Source organism: Phlebotomus papatasi, unplaced genomic scaffold, assembly GCF_024763615.1.
Source record: "Phlebotomus papatasi isolate M1 unplaced genomic scaffold, Ppap_2.1 HiC_scaffold_22, whole genome shotgun sequence".
Classification (NCBI taxonomy): Eukaryota; Metazoa; Arthropoda; class Insecta; order Diptera; family Psychodidae; genus Phlebotomus; species Phlebotomus papatasi.
Window position 1 is genome coordinate 85918 of NW_026604456.1, and position 6609 is coordinate 92526.

Here is a 6609-nt window from a genome sequence, read left to right on the forward strand (position 1 = left end):
GGATAGAGGGGTCTCAAATTATGCACCCATTTAGAGCCCCCCTGAGGCTAGATTTGTGCAAAATTTCAATTGAAAATAAGCAAAATTTCAATTGAAAATAAGCAAAATTGAATGAGAATTTCATAAGTGTTTGAAAATCTTTAAAGTTGATTATCTCGAATAGTACGGGATAGAGGGGTCTCAAATTATGCACCCATTTAGAGCCCCCCTGAGGCTAGATTTGTGCAAAATTTCAATTGAAAATAAGCAAAATTGAATGAGAATTTCATAAGTGTTTGAAAATCTTTAAAGTTGATTATCTCGAATAGTACGGGATAGAGGGGTCTCAAATTATGCACCCATTTAGAGCCCCCCTGAGGCTAGATTTGTGCAAAATTTCAATTGAAAATAAGCAAAATTGAATGAGAATTTCATAAGTGTTTGAAAATCTTTAAAGTTGATTATCTCGAATAGTACGGGATAGAGGGGTCTCAAATTATGCACCCATTTAGAGCACCCCTTGAGGCTAGATTTGTGCAAAATTTCAATTGAAAATAAGCAAAATTGAATGAGAATTTCATAAGTGTTTGAAAATCTTTAAAGTTGATTATCTCTAATAGTACGGGATAGAGGGGTCTCAAATTATGCACCCATTTAGAGCCCCCCTGAGGCTAGATTTGTGCAAAATTTCAATTGAAAATAAGCAAAATTGAATGAGAATTTCATAAGTGTTTAAAAATCTTTAAAGTTGATTATCTCGAATAGTACGGGATAGAGGGGTCTCAAATTATGCACCCATATAGAGCCCCCCTGAGGCTAGATTTGTGCAAATTTTCAATTGAAAATAAGCAAAATTGAATGAGAATTTCATAAGTGTTTGAAAATCTTTAAAGTTGTTTATCTCGAATAGTACGGGATAGAGGGGTCTCAAATTATGCACCCATTTAGAGCCCCCCTGAGGCTAGATTTGTGCAAAATTTCAATTGAAAATAAGCAAAATTGAATGAGAATTTCATAAGTGTTTGAAAATCTTTAAAGTTGATTATCTCGAATAGTACGGGATAGAGGGGTCTCAAACTATGCACCCATTTAGAGCCCCCCTGAGGCTAGATTTGTGCAAAATTTCAATTGAAAATAAGCAAAATTAAATGAGAATTTCATAAGTGTTTGAAAATTTTTAAAGTTGATTATCTCGAATAGTACGGGATAGAGGGGTCTCAAATTATGCACCCATTTAGAGCCCCCCTGAGGCTAGATTTGTGCAAAATTTCAATTGAAAATAAGCAAAATTTCAATTGAAAATAAGCAAAATTTCAATTGAAAATAAGCAAAATTGAATGAGAATTTCATAAGTGTTTGAAAATTTTTAAAGTTGATTATCTCGAATACTACGGGATAGAGGGGTCTCAAATTATGCACCCATTTAGAGCCCCCCTGAGGCTAGATTTGTGCAAAGTTTCAATTGAAAATAAGCAAAATTGAATGAGAATTTCATAAGTGTTTGAAAATCTTTAAAGTTGATTATCTCGAATAGTACGGGATAGAGGGGTCTCAAATTATGCACCCATTTAGAGCCCCCCTGAGGCTAGATTTGTGCAAATTTTCAATTGAAAATAAGCAAAATTGAATGAGAGTTTCATAAGTGTTTGAAAATCTTTAAAGTTGATTATCTCGAATAGTACGGGATAGAGGGATCTCAAATTATGCACCCATTTAGAGCCCCCCTGAGGCTAGATTTGTGCAAAATTTCAATTGAAAACAAACAAAATTGAATGAGAATTTCATAAGTGTTTGAAAATCTTTAAAGTTGATTATCTCGAATAGTACGGGATAGAGGGGTCTCAAATTATGCACCCATTTAGAGCCCCCCTGAGGCTAAATTTGTGCAAAATTTCAATTGAAAATAAGCAAAATTTCAATTGAAAATAAGCAAAATTGAATGAGAATTTCATAAGTGTTTGAAAATCTTTAAAGTTGATTATCTCGAATAGTACGGGATAGAGGGGTCTCAAATTATGCACCCATTTAGAGCCCCCCTGAGGCTAGATTTGTGCAAAATTTCAATTGAAAATAAGCAAAATTGAATGAGAATTTCATAAGTGTTTGAAAATCTTTAAAGTTGATTATCTCGAATAGTACGGGATAGAGGGGTCTCAAATTATGCACCCATTTAGAGCCCCCCTGAGGCTAGATTTGTGCAAATTTTCAATTGAAAATAAGCAAAATTGAATGAGAATTTCATAAGTGTTTGAAAATCTTTAAAGTTGATTATCTCGAACAGTACGGGATAAAGGGGTCTCAAACTATGCACCCATTTAGAGCCCCCCTGAGGCTAGATTTGTGCAAAATTTCAATTGAAAATAAGCAAAATTGAATGAGAATTTCATAAGTGTTTGAAAATCTTTAAAGTTGATTATCTCGAATAGTACGGGATAGAGGGGTCTCAAATTATGCACCCATTTAGAGCCCCCCTGAGGCTAGATTTGTGCAAATTTTCAATTGAAAATAAGCAAAATTGAATGAGAATTTCATAAGTGTTTGAAAATCTTTAAAGTTGATTATCTCGAATAGTACGGGATAGAGGGGTCTCAAATTATGCACCCATTTAGAGCCCCCCTGAGGCTAGATTTGTGCAAAATTTCAATTGAAAATAAGCAAAATTGAATGAGAATTTAATAAGTGTTTGAAAATCTTTAAAGTTGATTATCTCGAATAGTACGGGATAGAGGGGTCTCAAATTATGCACCCATTTAGAGCCCCCCTGAGGCTAGATTTGTGCAAAATTTCAATTGAAAATAAGCAAAATTGAATGAGAATTTCATAAGTGTTTGAAAATCTTTAAAGTTGATTATCTCGAATAGTACGGGATAGAGGGGTCTCAAATTATGCACCCATTTAGAGCCCCCCTTGAGGCTAGATTTGTGCAAAATTTCAATTGAAAATAAGCAAAATTGAATGAGAATTTCATAAGTGTTTGAAAATCTTTAAAGTTGATTATCTCTAATAGTACGGGATAGAGGGGTCTCAAATTATGCACCCATTTAGAGCCCCCCTGAGGCTAGATTTGTGCAAAATTTCAATTGAAAATAAGTAAAATTGAATGAGAATTTCATAAGTGTTTAAAAATCTTTAAAGTTGATTATCTCGAATAGTACGGGATAGAGGGGTCTCAAATTATGCACCCATATAGAGCCCCCCTGAGGCTAGATTTGTGCAAATTTTCAATTGAAAATAAGCAAAATTGAATGAGAATTTCATAAGTGTTTGAAAATCTTTAAAGTTGATTATCTCGAATAGTACGGGATAGAGGGGTCTCAAATTATGCACCCATTTAGAGCCCCCCTGAGGCTAGATTTGTGCAAAATTTCAATTGAAAATAAGCAAAATTGAATGAGAATTTCATAAGTGTTTGAAAATCTTTAAAGTTGATTATCTCGAATAGTACGGGAGAGAGGGATCTCAAATTATGCACCCATTTAGAGCCCCCCTGAGGCTAGATTTGTGCAAAATTTCAATTGAAAACAAACAAAATTTAATGAGAATTTAATAAGTGTTTGAAAATCTTTAAAGTTGATTATCTCTAATAGTACGGGATAGAGGGGTCTCAAATTATGCACGCATTTAGAGCCCCCCTGAGGCTAGATTTGTGCAAAATTTCAATTGAAAATAAGCAAAATTTCAATTGAAAATAAGCAAAATTGAATGAGAATTTCATAAGTGTTTGAAAATCTTTAAAGTTGATTATCTCGAATAGTACGGGATAGAGGGGTCTCAAATTATGCACCCATTTAGAGCCCCCCTGAGGCTAGATTTGTGCAAAATTTCAATTGAAAATAAGCAAAATTGAATGAGAATTTCATAAGTGTTTGAAAATCTTTAAAGTTGATTATCTCGAATAGTACGGGATAGAGGGATCTCAAACTATGCACCCATTTAGAGCCCCCCTGAGGCTAGATTTGTGCAAAATTTCAATTGAAAATAAGCAAAATTAAATGAGAATTTCATAAGTGTTTGAAAATTTTTAAAGTTGATTATCTCGAATAGTACGGGATAGAGGGGTCTCAAATTATGCACCCATTTAGAGCCCCCCTGAGGCTAGATTTGTGCAAAATTTCAATTGAAAATAAGCAAAATTTCAATTGAAAATAAGCAAAATTGAATGAGAATTTCATAAGTGTTTGAAAATTTTTAAAGTTGATTATCTCGAATACTACGGGATAGAGGGGTCTCAAATTATGCACCCATTTAGAGCCCCCCTGAGGCTAGATTTGTGCAAAATTTCAATTGAAAATAAGCAAAATTGAATGAGAATTTCATAAGTGTTTGAAAATCTTTAAAGTTGATTATCTCGAATAGTACGGGATAGAGGGGTCTCAAATTATGCACCCATATAGAGCCCCCTTGAGGCTAGATTTGTGCAAAATTTCAATTGAAAATAAGCAAAATTGAATGAGAATTTCATAAGTGTTTGAAAATCTTTAAAGTTGATTATCTCGAATAGTACGGGATAGAGGGGTCTCAAATTATGCACCCATTTAGAGCCCCCCTGAGGCTAGATTTGTGCAAATTTTCAATTGAAAATAAGCAAAATTGAATGAGAGTTTCATAAGTGTTTGAAAATCTTTAAAGTTGATTATCTCGAATAGTACGGGATAGAGGGATCTCAAATTATGCACCCATTTAGAGCCCCCCTGAGGCTAGATTTGTGCAAAATTTCAATTGAAAACAAACAAAATTGAATGAGAATTTAATAAGTGTTTGAAAATCTTTAAAGTTGATTATCTCGAATAGTACGGGATAGAGGGGTCTCAAATTATGCACCCATTTAGAGCCCCCCTGAGGCTAGATTTGTGCAAAATTTCAATTGAAAATAAGCAAAATTTCAATTGAAAATAAGCAAAATTGAATGAGAATTTAATAAGTGTTTGAAAATCTTTAAAGTTGATTATCTCGAATAGTACGGGATAGAGGGGTCTCAAATTATGCACCCATATAGAGCCCCCCTGAGGCTAGATTTGTGCAAAATTTCAATTGAAAATAAGCAAAATTGAATGAGAATTTCATAAGTGTTTAAAAATCTTTAAAGTTGATTATCTCGAATAGTACGGGATAGAGGGGTCTCAAATTATGCACCCATATAGAGCCCCCCTGAGGCTAGATTTGTGCAAATTTTCAATTGAAAATAAGCAAAATTGAATGAGAATTTCATAAGTGTTTGAAAATCTTTAAAGTTGATTATCTCGAATAGTACGGGATAGAGGGGTCTCAAATTATGCACCCATTTAGAGCCCCCCTTGAGGCTAGATTTGTGCAAAATTTCAATTGAAAATAAGCAAAATTGAATGAGAATTTCATAAGTGTTTGAAAATCTTTAAAGTTGATTATCTCGAATAGTACGGGATAGAGGGATCTCAAATTATGCACCCATTTAGAGCCCCCCTGAGGCTAGATTTGTGCAAAATTTCAATTGAAAACAAACAAAATTGAATGAGAATTTAATAAGTGTTTGAAAATCTTTAAAGTTGATTATCTCGAATAGTACGGGATAGAGGGATCTCAAACTATGCACCCATTTAGAGCCCCCCTGAAGCTAGATTTGTGCAAAATTTCAATTGAAAATAAGCAAAATTGAATGAGAATTTCATAAGTGTTTGAAAATCTTTAAAGTTGATTATCTCGAATAGTACGGGATAGAGGGGTCTCAAATTATGCACCCATTTAGAGCCCCCCTGAGGCTAGATTTGTGCAAAATTTCAATTGAAAATAAGCAAAATTGAATGAGAATTTAATAAGTGTTTGAAAATCTTTAAAGTTGATTATCTCGAATAGTACGGGATAGAGGGGTCTCAAATTATGCACCCATTTAGAGCCCCCCTGAGGCTAGATTTGTGCAAAATTTCAATTGAAAATAAGCAAAATTGAATGAGAATTTCATAAGTGTTTGAAAATCTTTAAAGTTGATTATCTCGAATAGTACGGGATAGAGGGGTCTCAAATTATGCACCCATTTAGAGCCCCCCTTGAGGCTAGATTTGTGCAAAATTTCAATTGAAAATAAGCAAAATTGAATGAGAATTTCATAAGTGTTTGAAAATCTTTAAAGTTGATTATCTCGAATAGTACGGGATAGAGGGGTCTCAAATTATGCACCCATTTAGAGCCCCCCTGAGGCTAGATTTGTGCAAAATTTCAATTGAAAATAAGCAAAATTGAATGAGAATTTCATAAGTGTTTAAAAATCTTTAAAGTTGATTATCTCGAATAGTACGGGATAGAGGGGTCTCAAATTATGCACCCATATAGAGCCCCCCTGAGGCTAGATTTGTGCAAAATTTCAATTGAAAATAAGCAAAATTGAATGAGAATTTCATAAGTGTTTGAAAATCTTTAAAGTTGATTATCTCGAATAGTACGGGATAGAGGGGTCTCAAATTATGCACCCATTTAGAGCCCCCCTGAGGCTAGATTTGTGCAAAATTTCAATTGAAAATAAGCAAAATTGAATGAGAATTTCATAAGTGTTTGAAAATCTTTAAAGTTGATTATCTCGAACAGTACGGGATAGAGGGGTCTCAAACTATGCACCCATTTAGAGCCCCCCTGAGGCTAGATTTGTGCAAAATTTCAATT